The following is a 27731-nucleotide window of genomic DNA, read 5'->3' on the forward strand; positions in this document are numbered from 1 at the left end:
CTGTGACATGGCTTATGTTATGTTTGTACTGAAGTCCATGTACAGTCTGCCTTCCTGTGCAACGAAGCTCCCATGGCCTTTCATCTGAGTTCAGCGGCCGCCTTTTCTCACACAGATGAATGTGTTTCTGTGAAAGAGCCGGAATGGCTGTCACTTCTCCTGGCACGGTGCAGAAACAAACAAAAACCCCTACTCCTTTTAAGGAAGCTGGCGCAGGCGCCTCCCATCGGACACAAACACTACAGAGTCAGAAGCACAAATAGCCTCAAAAGCTAAACACTCTCCCTTTCATGCAGAAAGCTTGGCATGACTGGTCCTCTCATGCACACAGAGAAACACAAAGTGGAGAGGTGCAGAGTAAATGACATATACTCGAGCTTGACTGAGGTGTGCGTATTGTTTTGGTCTCCCCCAAAAAAGTATTAGAATTCCACTAATCCCTCACAAACTCAGCATTCTCCCCTGCTGTTGCTTTTGCAGCGAGGTTCTCAATATGGCTCCTCGACAGCACCTTGCCAGTCCTGTTTATTTGCCACAAAAGGTAATGTTCTCTTAATATGAGACATTTTCAGGTAACTCCCCTCTGCTGCAGCCATGGTTCCTCCAGACAGGAGCAGGTGTGCCATCAAAGACCAATTATCTGCAAGCAGAACACAAAACCAGCCAGAGACACGGTGCATAATATTGATTTTTGTCATGTATTCACAGTTTAGGCACATTTTTATGCAAACAGTGTGTCAAACATGCGACAACTTGATTGCAGAATGTTTGGAAAAAATACATTAGAGGTGCTGTCATGATCACTCACCCCCCTCCCCACCACACGCACACATATGAACGTAAACTTCCTCCACCATTCAAACCACACTGGGCCAAGGAAATTTTCAATTTCCCCACACCTGTAAACATGCTGTTTTACCTCAGCTCCTTTGATCTTCAAACAGACCAGAGCTGTGCCCTAGGGGACTCTCTGTGTGGAAAGGTGACTGGGTGGTGTGTGTTTTCTGGTTTATAGGAATGCCGGCGAGTAATGGAACATACCTCGTGGCCCTTTAGCATTTCATATTTTTAAGCTGGTGCTGGAAAAGTCTGTCGTGAGTTCTTTGTCATTAAGACAGATGAAGCCACTTTGGAGTCAAGCTCAAGAACAGGAACCGAACTAAGGTGGGATGCAGAATCACAAAGTGCTCATAAATCTATTAAACTTTACAATAAAAAAAATACAACATTCTTGTGTCTTAAAAATAAGGCAAGAAAGGACAAAACAAATTAAGTGAGAGACAGAGTGTGAGCAGAAGTGTTTCATCGTGGCTCATCTTGCCTTGTGAGAAAATATGATCATGCTGAACAGCCGAACTTGATCTTTTATGAGATGTAGCTCAGTGTTGTATTTAAAAAGACGGCACGGAAAGCCTGTTAAATGGGCAGATTTAGGATATTTGTTACTCAAGTTGCTCAGAGTGAAGAGCATTTGATTTGCTTCCTCTGACAGTGACAGCAAACAAAAGGTCACTGGTAAAAAAAATGTGATCACGATATAAACATGTAATCTGTAAGTCACTGCAAATCAGCTCTCCTGGTTGATGTTCCCGTTTGAACATTTCATGGAGACACATTAAAAAAAAGTTTCTCTAGGACTGTTTTTCTTTTTTTTGGGAAACGATTCATGCCAGTGAACTTGGGTGTGAGCATGGTGTTCATGCCCCCTCCGCTGTCACTCATGTGACGATCAGAAAACAAAAGTTACCGCTCACATTCAAATAGATTTATCTGACATGACACAAGAATTAGTTGAATGTGCCCCCTACTACTCCCCCCTAGACACACACACACACACACACACACACACACACACACACACACACACACACACACACACACACACACACACACATCAGTCTCCCAGCCTTCTGTCGCCTGCTATGTTTTGTAATCTCCTCAGATTTTGTTTCTTGATTTTTTTTTTGTCTCAAATCTTACAAGACAAGCTTTGACATGAGCTTAATCTAAAGAAAAGCAGTAAAAATTTCCCGTCACTTTGAGATGATTTAATTTATGATGTGTTGTGACATGACTGTGTTGCATGTTTAATGTCTTAAAACACATCGGTGGTAAAAGGCTGTCTGACTTCTGCAGGTTTATCTAATGAGACAGAAATGAAAGAGGACAGGGATCAAACCAGTTGCAGTCCCCATGATGCAGACTCTTATTCAGTAAGTCATTATCACTCTGATCTTAACAGCATTTTCACTGTCTGCTTCTCTCCGGAGGGTTCCATTCACCAGAGGAGACAACAAATAACACACTGGTGTAGGCTTTGTCACATGCAAATCAGCAGTCTTCTATGCTTTTAGTGTTTCCATCAAAAAACACCATTTGGTCACAACAACTATGTAGGTTGGTGATTGTATTTGTTGACACATTCTGTTTTTTGGGAATTTGAAGGAGTACAACAGCTTCTTCTAGGTTTATCAGTGCTAGCCTTCCTCAGCAGGGTGCCACTCAGATTGCACCCCATAGACATTGTCAGTTCTCTGCGAAGAGGCTCGGGTTTCTTACCTCGACTTCTAAGGTTTAGTGAGCTGGAAGGAGCTAATTTGATTGACTTTCACCGTTTCTATTCTCTCGCTTGTACCTCTCAGTCCCCTGACAGTACGAGACTTTTCTGGTCAGTGAGTGTATTGACGGGCAGTCAGTTAGCACTTGACATGTCAATGTCCAGTCCGGTCGAATCCTGTTAGGATTCTGGGTGTTTCTGTATATTTCCTAATTGACAGAATTATGGCAGCGTTTTCTTCTGTGTGAAGCTCTTTGTATTAATAGTACCAAAGTATGAAGTTAGTAGTTTGAGTTCTGTTTTTCTAAGCATTTGTTCATACGCAAACCAAGAATATAACACAGAACTGCAGCAGGTCTCACAATAAAAGTGCATTTTGTTGAATTGCTCTACTTTCTAAACGTCTGAAATGTTGTTGTCCTCCTCAGTGCAGTTAAGTGCAGGCCCGCAAATCTACAATCAATTAGAGTGAGCAGTGGTGAAAGAAGAACTCAGAAGTAGAAGTTGCAATACCACAATAAAAAAAAAAAGGTTCACTTACAAGTAATAGTCCTGCATTCCAAATCATACTTACATACATAAAAAATACATAAGTGCTGTCAGCAAAATATACTCAAGTATCAGATTCAGTAGTAAAATTATGGAAAAGGATCCAATTTACAGTGTTCGGTATATAAATAAGTGACATATTGCTTCATGGTTTTTGTGTGGAGTTTGCATTTTCACCCTGTGCCTGCATGGGTTTTCTCTGGGTACTCTGGCATCCTCCCTCTGTCCAAAGACATGTCAGGTTGGTGAATCTAAATCATCTAAATCATCTGTAGGTGTAAGTGTGAGTAATTAGGGCCCAAGCACCGAGCATCGGTGCGAAAGCCCTATTGTTTTTCGTAAAAATGTTCTTAGTCGTTCGTCGTTCATCGTCGTTCGTTGTGAGACGTTCTTATCCTTACGTGAAGTGATTTGCCTTTTTGGAGGCTTTATCATATTCAAAAACTCATGAAAGTGGATACACGTATGTCTCCCGGCGAAAAATGTCATATTCTAGTGGAGTCGCGAGTGGGCGCGGCCAAATGGCTCGAGAGCGCCCCCTAAAGAGATGCCCCGGCGACCACATTTACCTAAATTCATGAAATCCGGTGGACGCGTGTATCACACCTAGACGCACAAAAAAGTTACATTGCACCATTACGTCAACTCGACAGGAAGTCCAACATTTTGAATTTAGTCGCCATTTTGGGCGATTCTGACACGTTGTACTTTGTCGAACTCCTCCGAGGGATTTTGTCGGACCGACTTGAATTTAGGTTCTATGGATAGAAAACATATTTGGGATTAAATCTTCTTAAAATAATTCGTTTTCGTCGATACGTGTGCCCGTAAAGAGGCGGCCATTTTGATAGTTGTTGACCACTGGAAATTACACTTTTCATATTTTCATATTCTACGTGGAGCTGGTTGATCACATGAATGTAAAGTCGGGTCACAATAACTTAAACATGTAGTTGATGATATATTGAGACATTTGTTCGACTTTGTCAATGGGCGTTGCTCTGACGATGCGGCAAATTTGGATGTCTCGCCGTGACACAGGAAGTTGATGTTTAAGGTCAAAGGATGCTTGAAACCTCACGAAACATGTCACATACAGTGGTGTGAAAAAGTGTTTGCCCCCTTCCTGATTTCCAATTTTTTTGCATGTCTGTCACACTTAAATGTTTCAGATCATCAAACAAATTTAAATATGAGTCAAAGATAACACAAGTAAACACAAAATGCAGTTTTTAAATGAAGGTTTTTATTATTAAGGGAGAAAAACAATCCAAACCCACATGGCCCTGTGTGAAAAAGTGTTTACCCCCCTAAACCTAAGAACTGGTTGGGCCACCCTTAGCAGCAACAACTGCAATCAAGCGTTTGCGATAACTTGTAATGAGTCTTTTACAGCGCTGTGATCAACCAGCTCGACATCGAATGTGAAAGTATGAAAAGTGTCATTTCCAGTGGCCAACAGGGGGCGCTATGACTATGAGCGAATATTACCACACAGGGGTCTTCAGGGCGGGGCTGTTATCATACCTGTGATATTTGGAGAAGGTCGATCCATGTACATAAGATTTAAAGCAACTTGTAGTTTCATGGCGAGATGCCCAAAATGGCCGCCTCTCACGGGCACACGCACCGACGAAAACGAATTATTTTAAGAATATTTAATCCCAAACATGCTTTCTATCCATAGAACCTAAATTCAAGTCGGTCCGACAACATCCCTCGGAGGAGTTCGACAAAGTACAACTTGTCAGAATCGCCCAAAATGGCGACTAAATTCAAAATGTTGGACTTCCTGTCGAGTTGACATAATGGTGCAATGTAACTTTTTTGTGCGTCTAGGTGTGATACACGCGTCCACCGGATTTTGTGAATTTAGGTAAATGTGGCCGCCGGGGCATCTCTTTAGGGGGCGCTCTCGAGCCATTTGGCCGCGCCCACTCGCGACTCCACTAGAATATGACATTTTTCGCCGGGAGACATACGTGTATCCAATTTCATGAGTTTTTGAATATGATAAAGCCTCCAAAAAGGCAAATCACTTTACGTAAGGATAAGAACGTCTAATGTCTAACGACGAACGACCAACATCTTTACGAAAAACAATAGGGCTTTCGCACCGATGCTCGGTGCTCGGGCCCTAACTAGCAAATATAGCTGTGAAGGAAATATTGTGAAGTAGGGAGTAGAATATTTCCCTTGGAAATGTAATGAGGTGGAAGTATAAAGTAGCAACAAAAATGTAAATACTCGAGTCAAGTCGAAGTACTTCCAAATGTTACTTGAGTACAGTACTTGGGTAAATGTGTACTTGTTCACTTTCCACCACTGAGAGTGAGGTCAAATCAGTGTGTCTCATACAAATCAGTTTGCTGGTGATAGATTTTGATTTTCTTTTTAAGAAGACATGTAAATGAAAAATATTTGTATGTGTTCCTGTTTCTGTAGTTGTCAGAAATTAGTTGTAAACACAGACCTTAAGCACAGTCAAATGAGCAGTGATTCATTTTGTGAACAATCTAACTGCTGGGTCATCATTTTTCCATCCAGAGAAAAGCCGATGATTCGCTCTGAGTGGCATTACAGTGATGGATAGTAGAGTGTGTTGTCTGCATGTGTGTCTGTGTGTACACAAGTGATGAAAAGTGTCAGGGTATCACACGTTTGTCAGCGTGCTTTCTACACCTCTCAGTGTCAGGTTTATGCATATATTTTTGAAGGATCCATATTTGTCTTGCACAACATGAATATAAACATGACTCCAAAAAAGCACCCCTTTTTCAACACACCGCCTCAGACTGACATTCCTCCTCCTGTCTCCCGTTTTTACTCCGCTCACCTGCAAAGGAGGCGTTGATGGGTGTGTGGCGCCCTGTTCCAGGAGTGTTGGCTAAGTTTACTTCCCACCAACAGTCTCCTGAGCCTGAGGAACTGAGGCTTTTCCTGCCCCTCTGGACCCCCACCCATCACGTCCCCCTTGGCTCCCCCCACCCTGCTCCAGGAATGCCATGCGGGAGCCCCTGTCCCACCAACACTTGAGAAATAAATCAGACACACTGTTGACAGCCTCTTACAGTGAAGCAGGAGGATGGGGAATTACATGAAAAGAGTGGTATTCATGACATGATATTTTCACAGCTGGGGAAAAATAAAATAAGATTTGGAGGGTGGGGGGGTATCTTTTTTTTTTTTTTCAAAATGGAACACAGTTTTTAGTTTAAACACACTCAGATTGAATGAGAAATTCCCCCATGTATTAAATATTTGGAAAGTGTCATCGCTGGCTGTTGATAAAAGATGATCCTATGCTGCATCAGGGAGCAATGTAGATGACACACTGAAAAAGCCTTCTTGTTGTTGTCACATGCACAGAAAGCTTCTCGGAGAACAACAGCCCATCTCCCCTCCCTGTGTTCTAACAGCGCACACGTCTCCCTCTCTGCCTTAGATATGCCATATTTAATGGAGAGGCAATAGACAGGGGGTATGAAGCTAAGGGTGGAACTACTAAAGCTTTAACACAGATACCTCTGGGACTGAGGCCTTAATCAGGTGGATGAGGTGGCACAGCCCAGGGCAAGACTAGAATTATGACTATTACGGCATGTTAGCACATGTCTGAGGGTGGAGTGGACAGACAGATGAGTTCACTGGTGGCAGGATTAGCTAGCTCCCATGCTGATTAGTTACTACCACCCAGCTCTCGCTATGGACATGAGCACAGTGGCCTCCTTATTACAGCGAAGGGAGAATAATGGTCTACATATAGTTACGTTTTGTGGCAAAACGATATTTGATGCTATAAATTCAAGTGCATATAGTCATGCACATTAACATAGGACTTCCCTCCAAAGAGGTGAGCGTGTTAAACTGTCCTTTAGGGTCAAACATCACGAGCATGCAGTGAATTAAAAAAAAAGCCTTTTCCCACAATTAGATTTTGACTTTGGAAGACGACTTTACTATTAAAAAAGCATTATGCTAACAGATAACCTTTGAGACGGCCACGCCTCAACACTGAGCTTTTCACTTATCTTTCAACATGTGTGTTGAACACATTTCATGCTTTTCTGACAGTGTATGACCCTGCATTGTCAGAGGAAAATGCACTGTAAGCTGGTAGGCATGTCAAGCCACAGTATGGGGTCCCCACTTGTGCTATAATCCCAGCCATGGCCTTTTAACCCTCTCCGGCTCTCCATTCTCTGCACTGCTCTCTCCTCTCTCTGCACCTGACACTGGAACATGGAAAAACAAATGGAGACCTTGAAAACCATAAGGCACTGCTTGTTTGCCCTCTAAGTTTTTTTTTTTTTTTTTTTTTTTACCCGGATAGCCTCATGGTCAGGGTTTGTTTTTAGATTTCCTTGTGTTTTGTTTAGAAATGTAATGTCTCTGGCAGAAGATGGCCCTTTAAAATTCACATGCAGCAGCCTGGGGATGATATTGATTTGCTGTGCAGAGTCTGTCTCATCTGTGATACAAGGGGATGCAGGTGAATGTTTTTCCCACCTGTCAGAAAGTCTTTGCGAGATGAAATCCTGCTTGACATTAAACTTTAGACACAGGCTTGTCTTTTACAGCTATCTGACTACTTTGAAAGATGCCCTGCAGCTTATTTGCAAAATGTCTCTAAAATATCTCTGTGAAGTCTGCGTTTTAGCTTCGGAGTGGCTGCCATATTGTCAGGTATGTTTTGTTTTCTTATACAAAAGTTGTATAAATCCACCTTTTTTAGAAATGAAATAACCTTAGAACACCAGCCTCTGATATCACAAAACATTTCAGGATAAGGGTCTGCTATCACATTTTTTTGCTCTTCTACATAGCAACTACAGCTAATGTGAACTTGATTTCACTTTTCTCTCTTACCTCCCACCATCCCCCCTACTTTTACTAATAAAGCCACGTTCCCTGCTGATGGAAAATTGTCGGTTTACCTCGAGCTGCGGGGGGCCTGGCAATCAGTCCTTAGAAAAGCAGTGCCAGGTTAACCTGCTGTGATAGTGGACTATAGGGACAGTGCCCCACCTCTGCTTGACATGCAGGGGCTCTGTTCACAAATAAGAGGCATGCCTGATGCACAATGGAGCTGTTACCGGCCTCCTCGGTTTAACGTCATAAACAGCAATATTCTGGTCAGACCTGTGCGTGCTTAAAATTGTTTCATTATTGGTCATATCCCCGTCTGATTAAATTTTGAGTTTTGATTGTGACGTACATGATGTATTTTTGTCTGTTTGTTTTTGTCACTGTTTTTTTCTACCCCTTCTTAATTTCACGTGAACGAGTGATTGTTTTGATTGCCTTGGTACCCTTCTAGCTAAACCAACAGTAGGGCCATACATTGGAAACACGAAGGTAGTCAATCCTGCCCATCTCCTACAGGAACTGTTAATGTGACACTTATAGTTTGGGGGTTCACAAGTCTAGGATGGAGATGAGCAATAGCAAGTCACAATTCTACACCTTTCTCTTGAACGGCACTGCCAAACTGGATAGGGAATTGCAGGAATTAACAAGAGGTGGTATACCAGAAAGTGCTTCAGGTGGTTCTAAACCTGAGTACATAAAGCAGAGCAGATGCTTTCTGAATCACCAGGCATGGTACACTGAAAGAGCATTGGAGTTGGACAATTTACCTGCTGTATTTAGATTCAGGTCTTTGCACAAGGGCATTTACATCACAATGCAAAGGCGTCGCTGGGCCCACACAGCAAAGTGTATTTTCTTGAAGAGCACAGAGAGAGTTTTTTCTAACACGTTTCTCTGCTATTGTTTACAGCTACCAGCTCTGTCTTTCAGAAATTGCAGCTATACAGATGGAGCAGCAGTTTGAGCACCCACAGAAGGGGTCGCTATTAATCAGGCTGCCAAGTGTTGGGTCATTTTATCCAGCTAAGGCAAGGCTGAAGTGTGTGCTCTTGGCACGGTGTCAAGAATCGGGGTGTCATTTGCAAGCTAATCACATTTTTCATGCAAACCCCTTCGTATTGACTTGACCATATTTGACTTAATGAAGTGAATTAATTAGACTGAATTGAATTTAGGAACTCTTTAGATAGCAAGAAAATTTGTCGGGCAACCAGTTTGTGGTGTGTCACATTCTGCTTTGCTTCTTGTCTCTGTCGCCGTCCCTCTCAACTACAGCCTACTTCTCTATGCTCAATTAATATTCAATGGATGACATTTTTAGGGTCAACGAGGAGCTTATTTCTCATGGCATGATAATTATTGTAATGCTTGAAAGACGTCAGTTTTTTTATTTTTAAATATCCAGTTCAAATACAATATGTTGTTTGGTTCTCCTTTTTGGTTCAGATTGAAATATCTCAACAACTACAGGATGGTTTAACATGATCTCTCCTGCATTCATAATGTCCATGATTCTTAGGAGGAATGAACTCCAGACATCCCTTTACTTCCTCGCCAACATCAGCTTCATGTTTTCGGTTCACAGTAAAATATATCTCCACAGCTAGTGGAAGGTAACTAAGGCCAAGCTCTGCTTCATCTTGTTTGAGAGCTTTTGCAAACTAAAGGAGCATAAAGACAGCTGGATATTCACAACAGTACAGTTAAATGAAGGATAGGAACTTCTGTTTCTTCTATATTTATGCGTCCGTATACCTTGTCTACAAAGATAACTTTAAGTCCCTTCTCCAGGTTAAATATCAAGGTTTGTGAAAAGGTGAGTTAAAAACTAGTGTCTTCTAAAGTGACCCTCAGACGGCTTTAGCTGCTTTGATGTAGTTTGTGATAAGTCTGATAGAAAATGCCTCCATGTATGCTGCTGTCTGTCACTTACAGTAATTAGCCTCCAGTTTTAGCACCACATGCTCCTCAAGTATATTTGTTTGTGTTTGTGTGCATGTGCAGCTGTGACGAGAGTGTGCTGGTGTTGTTTGTTTTGGAAATTGCAATCATTGTGTTTATGTTTGTTTATACGTAACTTACCATTTACATGAAATAGACAAGAGACAACAGAACGTTAGTTGCATCCTCCCTTTCTTTTTTATTTGAATTGCGCAAAGTAAAAAAAAAAAAAGACAAATCAAATAGACATTAGTGCGACTAACACAAAACAGTAACACAGTTCCTGATGTGAATTTGATAGAGTTTTATTTCTTTATGTTGGTGAAAGAAACAAAATATTGTATTTGTCTGTGTTTCTGTGTATGGTTGCCTGTTGTGAGGAGGTGAGCGAGAGTGATTTCTTTCTAGTTTAAATTTGTGTACTGCAAATTATTCTGAACATTTTTCAGTTAAAAACCACAGTGAAACAGATGCAGATTTTGAGCTTAAATTCAAACAAAGACATAGGAAACGTTTTGACGATAGCAAATCAAATCCATTTATTCCATAGCGTACAAGAATGAATATCATCAGTACAGACAATGAAACAGCGGCCTAACGCCCTGAATGCTTTCTTCTGCTTTCCTACTTTAGATAAATTAGTGTTTACCCTCTTTGGCCCCTGGCTTTAATTTGTGAGCTAGGCTGACCTGACACTGTGTTGGGATATTCATTGCATCCCTTTTAGTCAATTCATTTAATTATGCCATTCTGCCCAGGGTGCCAGTGCAGAGCAGCATCTGAATGTTGCTTCTTCACTCTGCATGTATAAACAATGTGGGTAGCCAGGAGGAGCTGAAGTGACCAGTAGACTCTTTCTGGTGCGTTACATATACTTGCATGGATGTTTGTGTGACTTCATGGAAGAGCAGCTGAGTTTCTTGGAAAACAAAGTTGATCCATGAGGGGAGGAAATGACAAGAGGCAGCACAAACTCTGTTAATTGGGAGGAAACTGCATTTGAGATTAGTGTGAAGAGGAGATGAGTGCCATTAAAAGGCTCCCCTTGTCCTTTTTAGATGTAGTAAAATACATTGTTTTCACACTTATCAATGACAAGATTTTTTTTCTTCTAAGTGTTAGCATCTTTTGTGACATATGTGAGATCATTGAGTCTTCATCCTCCTTTCTAGACACATCTGTGTGGTCCTGCTGTTCAGTACAGTTCACAAGCGTGCAGGCCGACACCAAATTAATTTTCTTGGAAACAAATGAATAAAGTAGGTATTAAACCATAGCGGTAATTTTCAAACAGGTAGCAGCAAACAGAATACTTGATGTACCGCATGGTGTTAAAGTGAGTGAAAATTAGATTTTTCTCCTCACTCTAAGAACTGTTCTTTTTCTGCTGCGAGGTACCGATCTTGAACTGCAGTGAAGCAAAAGTTCTTGCCAAGAACAATTTCAGTGTAGATCTTTTCAGGCATAGAACACATAACCTCGGCGGCTCCATCCATCTGTAGGTGGGACGGCTCATTTGTCATATAGATCATTTTTACATTCAAGTTCCTTATGGCTATATTCAGACTTGACAGCACAATGCGCTCATGTGTGCAAGAGGGAGCTAGCAGAGAGAGAGGCAGGGATTTACAAATGTCATGACAGCTAGGATGGCGTCTTTCTTTTCCTGTTTTTACAGGCTGCATCATTGATGGACTTTAAATATTTTATAGTGTTTTTAGTTGTTGAATTAATGGTTGTTTTCAGTCTTCCACCATCCACTTATACATTCCTATCAATTTTATTTTTCAGAGCAGTGGTGGAGCCAGGCGGCAGCTTGGAGTTACTATAGCAACACCAGGATTTTGACCTATAAGTGCTAAGTGGCCTCAAAGCTTGTTATGAAAACTAACAATATGTAGGCTATATGAAAGAACTCATACATTTAAATTGTTTTGATCATTTTCATGAATTTCGAAAACATTGTAATTGATTTATAACAAGCGCAACGTAAAATCTAACTGGTGAGTCTCAAGAGAGCTGGTCCGGGGTCAGGGGTCGTGTTGTAAGGTGGTGGCCTTTGCTAATGCACGCTTAAGTGCAACCTCGGTCGAAGTCTCTTGTAAAAACTCCACTGGAGATGGGCAACCCTGCTATCCATTCAGATACAGGAAGTGTTGAGTTTTTATTAAGGCGTATTGCAGTAACTTTAACAGTGGTGAACAAACGGTGGCGGATCAAAACGAGCTTTCAGGTTAATATTGTAAATCAACACATGTTAAATGGCAATATGGCAACTTGGACTTTAAAAAGTTTAAAGAATCAAGGGAACTGTGAAGAGTTTCTTTCTTCACCTGGGGAAGTGCTGTTATATAGCAACTAGAAATCTACTGCTGTGGAAAAATATTGGCGCCACCCATGATTCAAAATTAATTAGGGGCCAAATTCAGCTACCTGTACATGTGACAGTGTGCGAGCTCTGAATGATATAGCGTCATGTTAATCTGACAGCCTTCAATTCAGATTTGTTCCCCTGTACTTATAAGTAATGTGGAAAGTTTACGAGGTCAGACTGTTTTAATGACTTTTACATTAAAGTGCCCAGGGTGTTTGACAGCTGGTTAGTAAGTAACATTAACTGCGAAAAAGATTGTGTGGCAGTTGAACTACTTTTTTCTTAAGCAGTCAATCCCCTGTTTTGTCACCTAAATGACTGAAATATATGAAAAAAGTAATTGTGATAGCAACGGTTTTTATGTGGCACCCATTCAACAGCTGCAGATTTTCCAATTTAAAACTGAATACAACAAGTAGACAGTTTTAGAGTTGCTTTAGAAGTAATTATTTGACATTTACATGATGTAACGTGGACATCATATTCGGTGTTTGGGAAAATGGCGGCAATGGTTGCTGGGATTGGCCCTTTCCCAAAAGGCTCTTGTGACTGCCATAACATGGAAGCTGAGCAGTAGTAAGAGGCGGAGGAGGAGGAGGCAGAGGAGGGAGGAGTATAGAGGCAAGCGCAAGCTGTGAGTCTGAAAGAGGCCAGATTCAGCTCTCCGCCCGGCAGCGGCTTAGACATACCCCGAAATCAAAACCTCGGAAACAGACGAGAAACATGGATGTGGTAAAAAGGAAATGGTGGGGGAAAAGGAGGAGCAATAGACAGATAAAAGTAAGGAGAAGGGGATGTGCAATGCAGGACGTGGCATGTCTTTAAAGAAACTGATACAAAAACAAGACAGATTTCAGGAAGACAGCATTGCACTTGTCTTATGGCAGAAATATGGCTCAGGTTTTCTGGAATGAAGATCAAAAGGTGAAAGAGGCACAAACACATCACAACTCAAAGGGGGGGGGGGGCAAAAGATATGTGGTCAGCATATGAATGCAATATTGTTGGTTGTCCAGTGTGGTATAAATTGAGCAGTCAAATAGCAGTAACTCAAGAAGACACAAGTAGATCATAATCCATGTCATCATATTCCTTAAAAAAAACAAAAAAAACTAACAAAAAAAAACAACAAACATGCTTCATTCAAGTCCACATAACCATGTTTCAAGCCTCTGCCACCTACTCGTTGCATAAGACTCACACACATATTGGCTGTCTTCCACCTCACTGCTCTGCATGCAAAAAAGTATATATGTATTATGCGTGAATTTTAAAGGAAAAATGAATAATTTAACAAAACATGGGGGGGATGGTGTGGGGACAACAAAACCACTGTGGGTGGTAATTCAGAGCAATAGAGGACTGGGACCAGCTTGTGTTAACTGAGATTATGCTCGGCGGCATAAATACAGTGCAGAAACTCAACTGTCTCCAGCTTTCATGTCGAGGATGAAAATGAGATGTGTTGAACCAAGACTTGCAGTGGTAACGGTGATAAACAAACAAAGCACCACATGAATACCCAATTAATGGTTTGAGGGAAAGCCGAAAAGCATGGTAAAGTAGGTTTAGAGTAACCAAAACCACTGTTTGGCCCAGAGTCAGGCTGCCCTACACACGCTCACTGCGTAAATTACAAAGAGCCTTGCTGATTCTGGGATCTTGGTATTTTGGTGCCTCGCTTGCTTGCCAGCCACTTCCAGGAATGTGTTCTGTGACTTGGTGCCTGACAAAAGTGAGAGGGATTAAAGCTATTTAATAGGTTTGATAAAAACCTATGGGAATGCAGTGTTTTAAAAAGAAAAAAAGATCGACATGTTGCACGTGACAATTTACATTGAGCAAACTGTTGTAAAGGAGGGATTGTTGTAATGGTAACACTGAGGTGTCAGGTGTAGGAACAGCAAAGCGTTTGAAAGGTTCATAGGTAGGTAGGATGGCCTCTGAGCAGAACTTTGCTTCGAGCTCCAGGGAGGTCGGAAGCAGCCCCTGCCTGGCCACTCTCCACGTTTTTCTCCTTCATCAATGGCTGTTGCACTGCAGAGATTCAACAGCACGATGAGCACTTTGCACGTCATTTTTGCAACGATGGTTTTCATACAAGCTCACTGTTATTTTGCAGACAATGAGATGTGTGTTTTGCCTAATTTGAAATGGGAGACGAGAGGGGGATGTCTCTCTCAGGAGAACACATTTGAATTAGTGGATTTGGGCTGTGTGTATTCGTTGGCTTTGTGAATATCTTTGTTGTGCTGAAATGGTCCCTGTGCTCTTTTTCCAGTCTGCCATTCCCTGGTGATGATTCTGAAGATCAAGTTATGTGTGTAGCTATATTTGTGTGTGAGTGAGTGTTCTTAATTCTGCAGCTGATTTTAAGCCAACATTATAATAGGGGTCAGGCATCATTTCTTTCTTCTTCTTCTTTTTTTTTTTTTTGGAGTAATTTGAATATTGGAGCACTCCAGCTTCAACTGGTCTGTGCATCTCTGCATGTACTTCATATTTTCACAACAACGTCCTTTAAAAGAAAACATAAAGAAGAATAAATGATGACAATAGAAAATTGACAAAAGACTGTATTAAACATGCTTTTGCGTTGAGCATACTTATTATCTCATTTAGATCATTTCTTCTCTTTTGTCGTCAATTTCTCAATTCATGTGTGTTTAGCCAGCAGCATTGTTGTTGTCTTTGTTGGTAGGAAATTCATGTCAAATTGTTCGTCTTGCTTTTGTGAAGATCACCTGTCTCTCCAGAGGTGTTCTAATATGGCAGATGGTACTAATTATCAAGGGTCACACACATGCATCCCCTCCACTCCCCCAACACACACACACACACACACACACACACACACACACACACACACACACACACACACACACACACACACACACACACACACACACACACACACAAGGTGTTTAGGGGTTATTCATGGAGTGACAATACCTCTTAATATAGCTTCTACTATGTTTTGTGAAAATCTTACAGATGCCAGAGTTCACACTTAACAGAGGATGAAATTAGTTGATAACACTAAGGAGAGCATGCAAAGCAAAGGCTAAACTGTCATTAATTTTACTGCACTGGTTATTTTCTAACTACTAGCCCCTTAATAGCTTGAGTTTAGTTCTACTTCTGTGCAAAGACAGCCAAGTTTCATCGTTTTGCAATATCAGCCACGTACTAAACCCTGAACCTCCAAAGAGAAATTGATTGAATTTTTCCCTTTTTGATTTTTTTTTTCCCTCATCCTCTTTCTCTTCCTCCTCCTCCACCAACCTCCTCCCCCTCCTCTTCCTCCTCGTCCTCCCCCCAAAACCTCTTCTTCCTCCTCCTCCTCCCGCTCAACCTACTCCTCCTCCTACTCCTCCTCCTCCTCCTCCTGATCATCCTCGTGCACACGCCCCCACACACACGCAACACATACACACACACTCACAGTGTGGGGCATATTCTTGGCCTTGTTTAAATGTCCTCCACTTAACAGTGACTGCAGTTCTTGGTTCTATGCATTAACCTTTGCAGTGGTATTTAATTAAAGGTCCACACCTGTACCACCACCTCCTCAACCCCTATCCTTAGCCGCCTCCTTCTCAGCAGAACTATGGCTAACTGAAAGCATGCTGTACATCCATGGCAATTAGCATGACCTTAAAAACACCATGAGAGCCACTCACCCCCCGCATATTCCCCTTTGCCCTGTAGACCACCAGTTCTGCCTGTCCTTCTTTTTGACCCTGGTGCGCTGCAGCTCTGCTCACACTCAGTGGGGTCCAACCGATTATTGTTGCCCCTCTACTCCATGGTGCCCTGCGGGACCACATCAGGACACAAGTAGAGGTCACAGGTCCCCTTTCCTTGAGGATTCTTCCTTGGGTCCTAACCCCAAATCATCATTACTCAAATGAGGAGAATAGGAAATGACTGCTGTTGAATTCAAATAGTTGCCCTCGAGGATGGCTCCACTTTGAGGCACACTAAGACATTTTGAATTTCATTTTCACATCACTAAAAAAAAGTTCCTGAAGCTTCTTTAAATGTCATTGAAATGACTCGCTTGTGATGAGAGTTCATTCACATTTTTAAGGAGGATTTGAACCTGAATGGAAGTATTTGCAGAAACCATAGACTGCATCTAAAAATGGATGCAGTCTCTGGGTATTAAAAGTTAAGTCCATGTGGAAGTGCATATACAGTACATGCCTATATTTTTGCATTTGTGAAAATTCCCTCCTCCTGAACAGTGTTCTAGGGGTCCATCTGAAAATAATCCCATAATTCACTGGACATAATATACCCAAAATCTAATTAATAATGGAATTACTTTCAGAAGGACCACCAGAACACTGACCAGAAACAGGGGATTTAGCCGATGGCATCATAATGACTTGTGGAAAAAGCTTGACTCAGTATTTCATGCACTTTTAAGGCAGTTCCACACTGGCTTTGCTTTTGAAATCTGGAGACTATACGTCCATTTTTATATACAGTCTATGGTCTCTTCGTCTACTGGGCATGTGCAGACGACTCACAAGCAAACCAACCCAGACAACCACAGAAGAAGAAATAGTACAGTATTTCCATTTCCACTACAGCCTTCTGCCATTTGAACGCATTGTTCATCGAGGGCAAATTACAACAGTTTCAGCTGGAGAAAGTTTTGACTTTCTTTGTCACAGAGCAACCAGACGGCAAACTTCTTCAACAGTTTCCAATATAGTATAAATATAAGTATTGTTTTATTGTTGTTGTTGTGCTATCGGGTGTCTTTTTCTCCTTGCTCTGGTTTGGTTCAAGAAAACTGAAATGCTCTTTCGCCAGCCATATGACCGCAAGCAATATTTTCCTCGTACACACTACAACACCAAGTTCCTTGCATACTGCATTGTACTTCTCTGTGAAAGTCCTTTCTTGCAATAAAAGGTGAAGAATTATATATTATTACTTATTATATATGTGAAGCACATGGCAGTCAATTGAGAGGTCATTATAGGGTATTGCATATTATGTTACAGGCTGCAGTTGATCAGTGGTTGTTACTACATGTACAGATCTATATTAAAGCCTTTTCAGAATTGCTTATAGTACAGTGCAGGGCCTGCAATAACAGTGATAGCCCTTATTGACCAGATAAATGCCTTGAATAGAGTCACAAGCCCACACATGATTAGCCACTCATATGTGCACCCATGCACATATGTGTATGCATGTGTCCACGCAGACATACACCTCGAGCTTCTGCGGACCCCCTGTGAGGTCAGGAGCACCAGTGCCCCTGTGGTTTTTCTGCCCTATGGTATCATGCTGGGCAGATATTTCTGTCTGCTTGGATGGCTCCTTGACATGGTGTTTATTTGGATTGGCAACTTGTTTTCTTTTGAATCGATATGTGGCGAAGAGGAAAGAGGAGGTTGACTGAGGAGGGGAGTGGCCATCAGCAGATCTACCTCGACATGAAGAACATGTGCTGACCACTGGAGTTGGAAGGAAAGTGCATCTCCTTAAATTAGGCATGTTCTCATGAAAAAAACTAAAATTAAGAAGAAAATAATAAAGCCATACTTTCTGTTAATGATTTAAATAAGTCTTTCATGTGGCTATTCTTACTATTATTTGTTTAAAAATAAGGAAATTTGATTTAATTGTGGTGAATTTGGAAGGATTGCATTTGCCTTTAACTTAAAGATCGCCTAAAATAAAATAAAAATCCAAATGGACCATGGTCCTCAGCAACAGGGTAGAATACTTTTTACTTGTTTATTTGCATCTTTTTCTATTTGGATGGCATGCACAGTACAAAGGAGCTGCTTTTCCGCGAAGCACTTACCCACCAGCACTGCCAAGGGAAGGCTAATAAAATGTCATCAGAGTGAAATGAGAGTTAAGTGGAGGGGAAAAAGCTGAATATTCACACTCATTTGGCTGACACCTGGGGGACTGCAGTCACTCATGGCTGCATTGATATGCATTGTATTATGTGCTCCTCACCCATTCGCAGTGACAATCAACAGCTTTAACACCTTTGCTTTAATTTAATTAAGGCTGTGATTGTCAAGGTGAAAAATTGATTTGCACACATACATGCAATCACACGTGTGCTTGCCCACGCATATGCACAAAACACAAGGTTCACTGTAAACGGAGGAGGACCAATTATTCCTGTATGGATAATTAGACAACTTAAATGGTCGTCCAAGCAGAGCAGAGCAGGCAGGACAGAAGAGTGGCAGGCCAACGCATTCACCCTTGAGTCACAGACTTTTTCTACATTAAACTCTGGAAGGCAACCCTTTCCTCAGGTGGACACCCTCAGGCTTTTTCTCTGTGCCGGAGCAGAAGCTGCCTCTAGGCTGGGAGCTTGGATCCACATTCCCCTTTTCCAAATCCCTCTGAATAGAAGATGCAAACTCTATCTGTCTAGAACTTTTTCACATTGTGCCATAGTCACAATGGGTATTTTTTCTTAGTGGTGGTGAATGAAGAAGATGAATGAGCCCTGTAAACAGATGCAAAGCAAACGGAGCTAAATATCAAACGTTTCCAAAATCCATGGTCATCTTTTAATCTTTGCTTAAATTATGGTCTTGGAGGCATTTGTGGACCATTAAAGGAGCACAGAAAATAAGAGACAGCGAGGTGATGAAAGTGTAGTCAGATTTTACTGAGCCACGGCACTATTTCCTTCACAGTCTTTCATTACAGGCTGGTGTTTCAGACCTTAATGACCACAGCGTTTTAAACACTGATCTGCTGTCAGTTTGCTACATTTTCATGCCATATCAACAAATTTCAAATGAATACATACAGTATATTTTACATTGGTGTGATAATGAATCCATGAAATATGATGATTGATGTTCAGTTTTCTGTTATTAATGAAGCTACTTTGTTATTAATGCCATATCTGTGCTTCTTCTATTTCTCCAGGTGTTTTATCTCCATCAACCCATGAAGAGCACGAAAGCGGAGAACACGGACACATCCCATCTGTACGTCAACCCAAGACTCCTTTCCTTGATTAAAGAACTTTCGAGTTGGCGTGATGTCTGAATATGGACGATACATGGTAAGACTGATGGCATGTGAAAATGTGCCCATCTCTGTTTCAGCTCGTTTTTTGCCCAGTTCTTTGTAAAGGTAAGTGAAAGTTTCAGACAAAGATGTTAGTTGGTATGCCTTTGATTTGTTTTTGAGTTTTATTGTTTTTGTATTCATCTAATAAGGTTTTTACCATTAAATAGTGTTGTTTGGTTGGTATTTTTTCCAGTAAAAAACAACTACATGTAAATTTGATTGAAAACAACTGTTTAATAGCCTCATTGTCATGCTAATTTAACAGAAAAGGGCTATTGTATTTATGGGTTTAAGCTATATCTATGTTTTGTAAATTACAACAACTTTAAGCTGTAAATTATACAGTTTGTTATGTTGAGTTGTTTTACAAACTCACGGTAAGTTTTTCTGGCAACCACAGCTGCTAGTTCTTTTCCGTAAAAACAACAGTATTTTTTTATTTTTTTTTTACAGTGAAGGGATATCACTTAGGGAGCACAGCAAATGTGATGGTCAATACGGGCTTCTTGAATTTTTGTTTTTTCTTGGCCCATCTCTCAAGGGATTTCAAGATGCATTTACTTCAAACATTAACATACCTACACTTACATTAACTTGCCCACCAGGAAAATAATTTCCTGAATCATTCATATCCATCATTTCAGGCACATCCCTTATATCATTCAACACAAAAGGACATATTTACCACAAATAAGAACACTTTTGCTCAACATATTTGTCCTTTGAGGACGTATCTGCAAAATATGATATTATTATATAATGTATTTCAATTTTTTACGTTAATATCACTCGTTATATTTTGGCCTTCACAGCTCTTGATTAAGAGCAAGATCAGGTTAAAGTCAAATGACTTGAAGCATGGGACACAATATGTTTACTTTATTAACAATAAACTGAAACCATCATCTCTTCCCAAACTTCACCAAAGTGCTTTGTTTTATTTCTACCAAACTGCATCAGTAGTATATAATTGGAATTCCTATAAGAGCAGAGTTGCCAATAAGGGAAGACGACTGGTTTTCCACTCATTAAAATCATGGTCAGGTGATTAGTCTTTCACCTCCGACAGCTCCACTCTGTGCCAGCAGCCGACAACCTTTCACTCCTTACTTCATGTACCCTTGTCTCCATGGAGAATACATATAACCTGACAAGGTTATAACTTATAAGTATTGGAAAGAAGATGTTTTAAAATGATTACAGATGCAGCACTTTGATGGCTATTTTAATGTCAGAAATGCTTCCTTAATGATCACACCAAAATGTAATGTTGCTTTTATAATTTTTATCAGCTGTAAACCATTCACATACAGTTCACACAGGATCTGCACCCACCGGTTTATATATATATGACACACACTCACACACACATTCCCCAGGGAAGCCTTCCCTTCACTTCCCAATTCTCACCTACTTCTGCTTTCTGTCATGTGTGTCTCATTTGTCACAACATTCACATGTTACACTTTGCCTCAATTTGATGTGTTAGATGCAGTCAAACCTGAACACCAAACAAGCCCCCTCGCCAAAAAACAAACAAACATCGTAAACATCTCCCCCCACCGCTGTACATTTCACCCCGGAAAACTGATAGCCATTCTGTAAAGAACAAACAAAATCACGCGGGAGCTTTGTGTTCTGCTTTCAGCTCTCATCCCACAAGTTCCCTACTGGCAGCATAATGATTACCTTTATGAAAATGGCGGGTTAATCTAAACCCAAGTAAGTTTTTTTTGTTTTCTTCTCCTCCTCATTCCCCTCCTCTTCTTTTCTCCTCCCTTCCTGCCCACACAAGGTGAGCTGTGCTGTTGCCTACATCTTCTTATTGTAAGCATTTATCCTTTTAGAACTCCATTCATCTCAAAAGACTGACTTTCCATAGGTTTGCAAAAGCACCGAGGTGTGCATAGAGTGAAGAACAATGCCTCCTCCTCTATGGCCTCCTGTACCCCCTGAAAGATCCTTATCTGTGGGATTGTAATGTAATGAGTGGCCCCCTTGAAACAAAAGGCCTGACAGCTCTAGCAGCTCTGTGGCTCCCCGGGACCCGCAGCATTGTTATTAGAAACCCCAGGAGTGTTTGGGCACAGACACACTCTACTCTTCTGCATCTTCATGTCAACAGGATCCATAAAAACAATACACACAGCAAAATATCACCAACTAATGATGGGAATGCCAAAATACCACCAATGCTGTCTTTTAAAGTGACATCACTGGAATTATTCTTACTTTCACAACATTAGTCTGAAGAGCAATTTTACACATGTTCACATGAGTGAATTCATCATAGCCTGGGGAGCTGTTGCCCTATTTTAATATGTCTGCATTGACTGATGATACAAGTCAGCTTTGACTTAAACTTTAGCAGCAGACATCCCAGTGTTGACCTCTCCATCTCCCCCTCATATTGTCCTTGTCCGTGGTGACAATAGGCCACCAGCAGCTCTGACATTCATCACCTGTTAGCCACACTCACTCATATGAGTTCTGTTCTGTGGCCTGCAGGACGATTTCAGGGCATGGGGACTTGGACAAAGACAATGGAGGCATATCAAGAAAAACATCCTCAACACTGAGAACCATTTGTGATAGAAAACAAGCTGCATTCACATTTGGGATCATTTGAAAACTAAAAAACAAGAGTTATACAAAGTCTGCAAATTAATTTGGATATGTAGAGCTGAAGTGTGGAAGCTGTAATTTCATCCACTTCATAGGAATTAAAGCTCTGATCAGCAATTTTGGACCTAAACGTGATATTTTATGATGAGTATGAGTATGATGAGTAACAATAAAACAATGCTTGTAGACATAAAAAACACGAGTATGTTAATTGAGGACACATTTAAAATTAAAATTGTTATTCTGAAAGCTGTTGACAAACAGGAAAGTATTCAGAGAAACAGACACACTGATATATTGACTTTGCTGTTAATTATTTTATTTAAATTCTCAAAAAAAATTCTGCTGACTGATTCTGTGGTACTGTATGGAATTTGTGGGGGGAGATTTGGTCAATAAAATTGGCACAGATGAAAGTGACATTACACTCTTTCAGCTGTAATTGTATGAAACAAAAAAAAACCCTGGTGATTCATTCTGGTTGACAAATTTGAGAAATTGCATTAAAATTCCATGTGGCTGAAAACCCCCCGTGCAATTTTTTCAGGGCAATAAAACTGCAATAATATACAATATAACATAGACTATGGTAAGGGCAAAAAAAAATGTATTATAGTAGTTTTAAAGATAAATTCTGCAACATTACTCTGCTGCACTAAAAACTGTCTCGTGGCATCCAATGACATGTGGCGAGGAAAAAACAAAACAAAAAAAAAATCAGTTGTGAAAAGCTGCATGTCATGTCACTCCCTCTTCAGTGTGTGGTAAATATTTCATGTCTACAAGCTTCTACATTTTGTGAGTGACATTCTTTATGTGCTAGTGAGCCACTCACCACCGCAGTTGTGTTTGTGTGTGTGTGTGTGTGTGTGTGCGTGTGTGTGTGTGTGTGTGTGTGTGTGTGTGTGTGTGTGTGTGCGTGTGTGTGTGTAGGTGTGTGTGTGTGTGTGTGTGTGTGTGCGTGCGTGCGTGCGTGCGTGTGTGTGTGCGTGTGTGTGTGTGTAGGTGTGTGTGTGTGTGTGTGTGTGTGTGTGTGTGTGTGTGTGCGTGTGTGTGTGTGTGTGCGTGCGTGCGTGCGTGTGTGTGTGTGCGTGCGTGTGTGTGTGTGTGTGTGTGTGTGTAGGTGTGTGTGTGTGTGTGTGTGTGTTGGGGGCTGCTTTGTTTTGCTAGCTGACAACTCCCCTCCCCGTGTTGGGCCTGGCAGATGTAGAGGTGTCACAATGTTGATTAATTGTTTACGGTCACCTGTCTGCGTGGCTGCCTGTCTGCCATGTTGCCGTGTGCTGGGGGGATTTAGGGTTGTGGGGTCAGAGAGAAAGAGGGGAGCAGCTGAAAAGGTGAGGGAAGGGGAGACGACAGAGGGACGGTGTGCTTGTGCTAGTGTAAATGATGCCATGCTATCAACCCGGCGTCTTCAGCTGTGTCTGTCTGAACAGCAGTGTCGTCATGTCGAACACGAATCACAGCTAGCCGGGGCCCGGCAGGGCCCTGTGCTCTTATGATGTTTCCTGCAGTTTGTAGTGCTCTGCTCTGCAGAGGGAAAAGAGGAAGAGGAGAAAAACTCTGGAAACAAAGCGAGAGAGATAATGAAGTTTGGGGGGAGTTTCTTTTTTCAAATAGATGGTATTTAGCACAACTGCTCCTGCTGGGTAAAATAAAACCCCTGATGATTGTGTGTTGTTTATTCAAAAAGAAACGGAGCCTCTCAAGTGCTGTGAAGAAATTTGTAATTAAGATTTTGAAAGCCAAACAAAATAACCAATAGTCATTGCAAGAAAGTTAAAGTAGTGGCATGACTACTGTGAGATTCCCATTGGTTCCCGGCTCTGTCCATCAAAATCCCATTTCTAATAGATCTGACTCGCATGTCTGATGTAAAGTAATGATTAATACTTTACAATATCTGAGCAAAGAGGTTTAGTTCATTTAAATGAGATTTACATTCATTCAGCTGAGCTTTTTCATCTGTTTTGATTTTCTCTTTTGCTGTTCTGTCTCTATTCTGGCCTTTTTTAGTTGCAGGATATTAGTGCTGTGACATGAGGAGGCTTGACAGCCCTGTTCAGTACCATAGTTTGCTGTGCCCTCATGTAGAGAGAAAGACACACTGGACCTCTGCATCATTGAGAACACATATCCAATTCAGTTTGAATGGCTTTTGATTTAGCCCATATTATCCATTACTTACTTATTCATAGGCCACTAGGTTGTCTTCCCTTCCATCCATTCAAATCAATATTGCAGAACTCAGTTGTGAGTGTGGGTTGGGGTTTTCTTCAAAGTGGCAATTCTTCCAACCATCTGCGCCTCTCTCTCTTTCTCTCTCTCTCTCTCGTTCTCTCTCTCTGCACATTTTAAACCCGCCCTTAGTAACAAGCCACGGAGTACCAATCTGTGCCGTGATTCGGCCAAGCCCTGCCTGCCGACTGGGAAGGAACATCATCAAAACTATTCTGTGTTGCCATGGAAATAGAGACCTCAATAAGTTCATCTTTTTCATGTGTTTTTTTTTTTTTTGGAGGGGGGTGTTTGCTTGGCATTTGGTTGGTTGGTTAGTTGTTTGGTTGAATGAGTGACAGAACCACAAGCTGTTCCTCCTCAGTGTTTTCTCATTCTCGAGTGTGCGTCCGTTGATTTAGTCATCAAACATCAAGCATAACCATATTCCATCATCATTCATCACCATTTTTATTTTGGCATGTACAGTATTATGTACATGCATTCATGTTAAGGTGCCTGCTTTGTTGTACCGAAATGTATAGATGCAGATGGATCAGGAAAAGGTGCAGTGCAAGACTGGAAAATTGTAGCAAAAGAAACGCAAAGCTGCATGAATGAAAAGAAAATGGGTCAGCAGAATACATTTGCTACAAACAATTTGTGTAATGGATGTTTGAACAAACATAGTAGCTTATGTTGCTCAGTTTTTCTTGCACTGTGTTCATTTGTCTGTGAGTGAAGCACTTGCATTCAGTAGTGATGTCTTATTGTATCTGTAAGTAGTAGTAGTAGTAGTAGTAGTAGTAGTAGTAGCAGTAGTAGTAGGGGAAATGGGTCCTTTGAAGTAACTGGATCTCCCCCTTACGCTACCAGAATACCAATGTATGTTAGGCGTGTCAATGTGTGTGTATGTGTGTGTGTAGTGGTGTGTGTGTGTGTGTGTGTGTGTGTGGTGGGGGGGGGGGGGATTGAGATGAGAGAAAAGACAGAGAGAAAGAGCAGGATGCTTTACAGGCATGTCACTGCTATGTATGATACAGCTTGATCAGATGGTTTCCAAGAAATTCTCTTTGATGTTAATATTATTCATGTGAACTCTGTGAGATAGTGAACGGCAGCTCTCGGAGGAGGAAACGTGTACGATGTCTCAGTTATCTCCACTGTTTAAGCCCTAATTCACAGAGGAAGAAGGGGGCGGGGGCGGGGGATCATTGCAACAACCAAACTGATCTCTCCCAAAAAAAATAAAACAGAATTTGGGGCGGAGTTCCTCATTCAGGGTGGGCTTGAACAGCTATATCCCGTGTAATTGGACAATTAAAGTGATATCTTGGCATCTCTTGCTGCCTGCTCTGGGGAAGAAAATCGAGAGCTTGTAATGTATTCTGACCCTCATCTTGGTATGACTGTGGAAAATAATGCTATGTAACTCTACGTGTCAGTTTATCTGTGTGGTAAAGCAAGTGTGTTTTGGGGCCTCTGTACTATTTAACAGCAAGAATATAATTTCGTTTGAGATTTTGAGATGAAAGGCATGGACGGGTTTCTGTGGGTTATTGTTGCTGAGAAATTGGGAGCGGAAGTGGTCAATTAGATTCTGTAAAATGGCATGAAATGCTGTGAGTGGGTTTTTCTTTTCTATATTAATCACAGCACTGAGGATTTGTTTTCGTTGATGACACAGATGCAATGTTGCTGGAGCTGAAAATTATCAGATAAACAGCTTAAATTAAAACAGCACATTCTTTTGTGGTCATGAAGGTATTAGTGGAAATATCATTTTTTTTTAAATCTGACAAATTCTTTTAAAACACACACCTAATAAAATTATGTTCAGTATCGCCTTTAATCCTCAATTCTAAGGTGAAGTGAGGCTAGTGCGCTGCTTGCGAGTGTATGTGTGTTCCTGCTTGTAATCAGGACTCCACTTCCATTTCCAAAGCTGACCCTTAACTAGATGTGGCTGGTAATGCGGGCCGCTCGATGCATCTGTTTGCCGGGCCTATTGTACCGCGGAGGAGAAGGGATGAGGGGGGAAAAAGAGAGAGGGTAGGCGAGAGGAGGGAAAGGGGTGAATTTGCTTGAATCTCCGAGGGCTGGCTAACCCCCTGCTCCTTTCCTGAAATGGAGATGTTATTACATTAGCAGCTAAAAGGGTTTATTCACAGTTAGTGCAGTTTAGGCATGCAAATGGAGGATTTCAGTGTGCTGTGTTGCCTGGAGGTATAGGACAGAAAGCACAGGAGATTTGCAAGGATTAGTTCCACAGGTTCCTTTTATTATGGAAAGAACCCTTCCTGAATAAAAGAGGGAGGAAAAAGATGAGTTGAGGAGAAAGGATAGAAGAGAGGCAGTGAGGGAATTTAGGAGGGATGTATTTTTTCCCCCGCTACATTAGCCCAGTTGTGAAGTATGTGAATGATTTTTGACATCTTGACTCTCACATGTTCTGAGGTTAAGTACATAGGGCTGCTTTTTTTTTTTTCTTCCCCCTGCCTCCGGCTGCCGTAACAGTTGGTAAACAGTATGCAACTCCTCGCCTGCCATCCTTGAAGGGTGTGTGTTTCTGTGCAGGCATGTGTATTGTGATATGTCTCACTAAACCCAATCCTGAAGCCCACTCTGGAATAAGTGATGCTTATGATGATGAGGCCTTTTGGCAGATTTTACAGTGCACACTGCTCAGTGCACATGAAATGGAGGGTGGCGACCCATTCAGATCACTCATGTAGTGGGCGCGTGTCTGAGGGACTGGGGTGCTGCAATCTGATATGCTTGAGTTGTAAAGTTAAAGCCTTCATTATCTCGGCACGAGGCATAAGGTGTCACCTTCACTGGACCTGACACATGCACGCTCCCCCTAACCATGGGAGACCGCACACACAAGCACACACACAAGTGTACATACAACTCAAGCCATGGGAGACAAGGTTGAGAGATGAAGGTTTTGAGGAAGAGATAGACAGAAAGACTCAGAATTAATGGGTTAGGGAAAAGCCAAGGTCAGTCTGGCTTAGGTTTGCCGTGGTGGTCAAGGTGATGGGTCCAGTTGGAGGCAAAAGGGACACACAAACACACACATGGAAGGCCAGTGGCAAATGACTCAGGTCTGTTGTTCAGCGGGGAGGAGAGAGTGATGGCGAAAATGAAGGAGGAGATTGATAGGACTGGGTGTGTTTCAATCAGACTCTCTGTGATGTCAGCTGCTCAACCGCCATCTATTCTTCACTCAGACTATTTTCTCTAACTTTTTTCTATCTCGTGCCTTCAACCTTCAGCAGGTAGGTGTGCAGTGAAAGGGGAAATTAAATTAAGTGGCGTTTGACATATTCTTAAAAAAAAACAATTCAAAAGAGAATATAAATCTCCAGTTTTGAGTGTAAGTGTGTGTACAAGGACAGATGTCCATGTGTGTGTCTCAGTAAGATGAGCTACAGCCCTTGACGAAAATGGCCTGTTAAACCACGTTTCCAGCTCAAGACATTGCATAAGAAAAGAAAATGTGAGCTGCTG

General features: G+C 41.5%; 1 long non-coding RNA gene across 1 annotated transcript in view; it reads left to right on the plus strand.

The window, feature by feature from the left end:
- Nucleotides 1-27731, plus strand: part of LOC138201110 (uncharacterized) — a 54164-nt gene that overhangs the window by 10103 nt on the left and 16330 nt on the right. Inside the window, exon 2 of the long non-coding RNA XR_011178465.1 lies at nucleotides 19227-19365. This is a non-coding gene — a long non-coding RNA (uncharacterized lncRNA). The remainder of the gene's footprint in view (nucleotides 1-19226; nucleotides 19366-27731) is intronic.

Source organism: Embiotoca jacksoni, unplaced genomic scaffold (assembly GCF_022577435.1).
Source record: "Embiotoca jacksoni isolate LCO1_2020_lvr unplaced genomic scaffold, fEmbJac1.0.p SCAF_2, whole genome shotgun sequence".
In the NCBI taxonomy this organism is placed as follows: Eukaryota; Metazoa; Chordata; class Actinopteri; family Embiotocidae; genus Embiotoca; species Embiotoca jacksoni.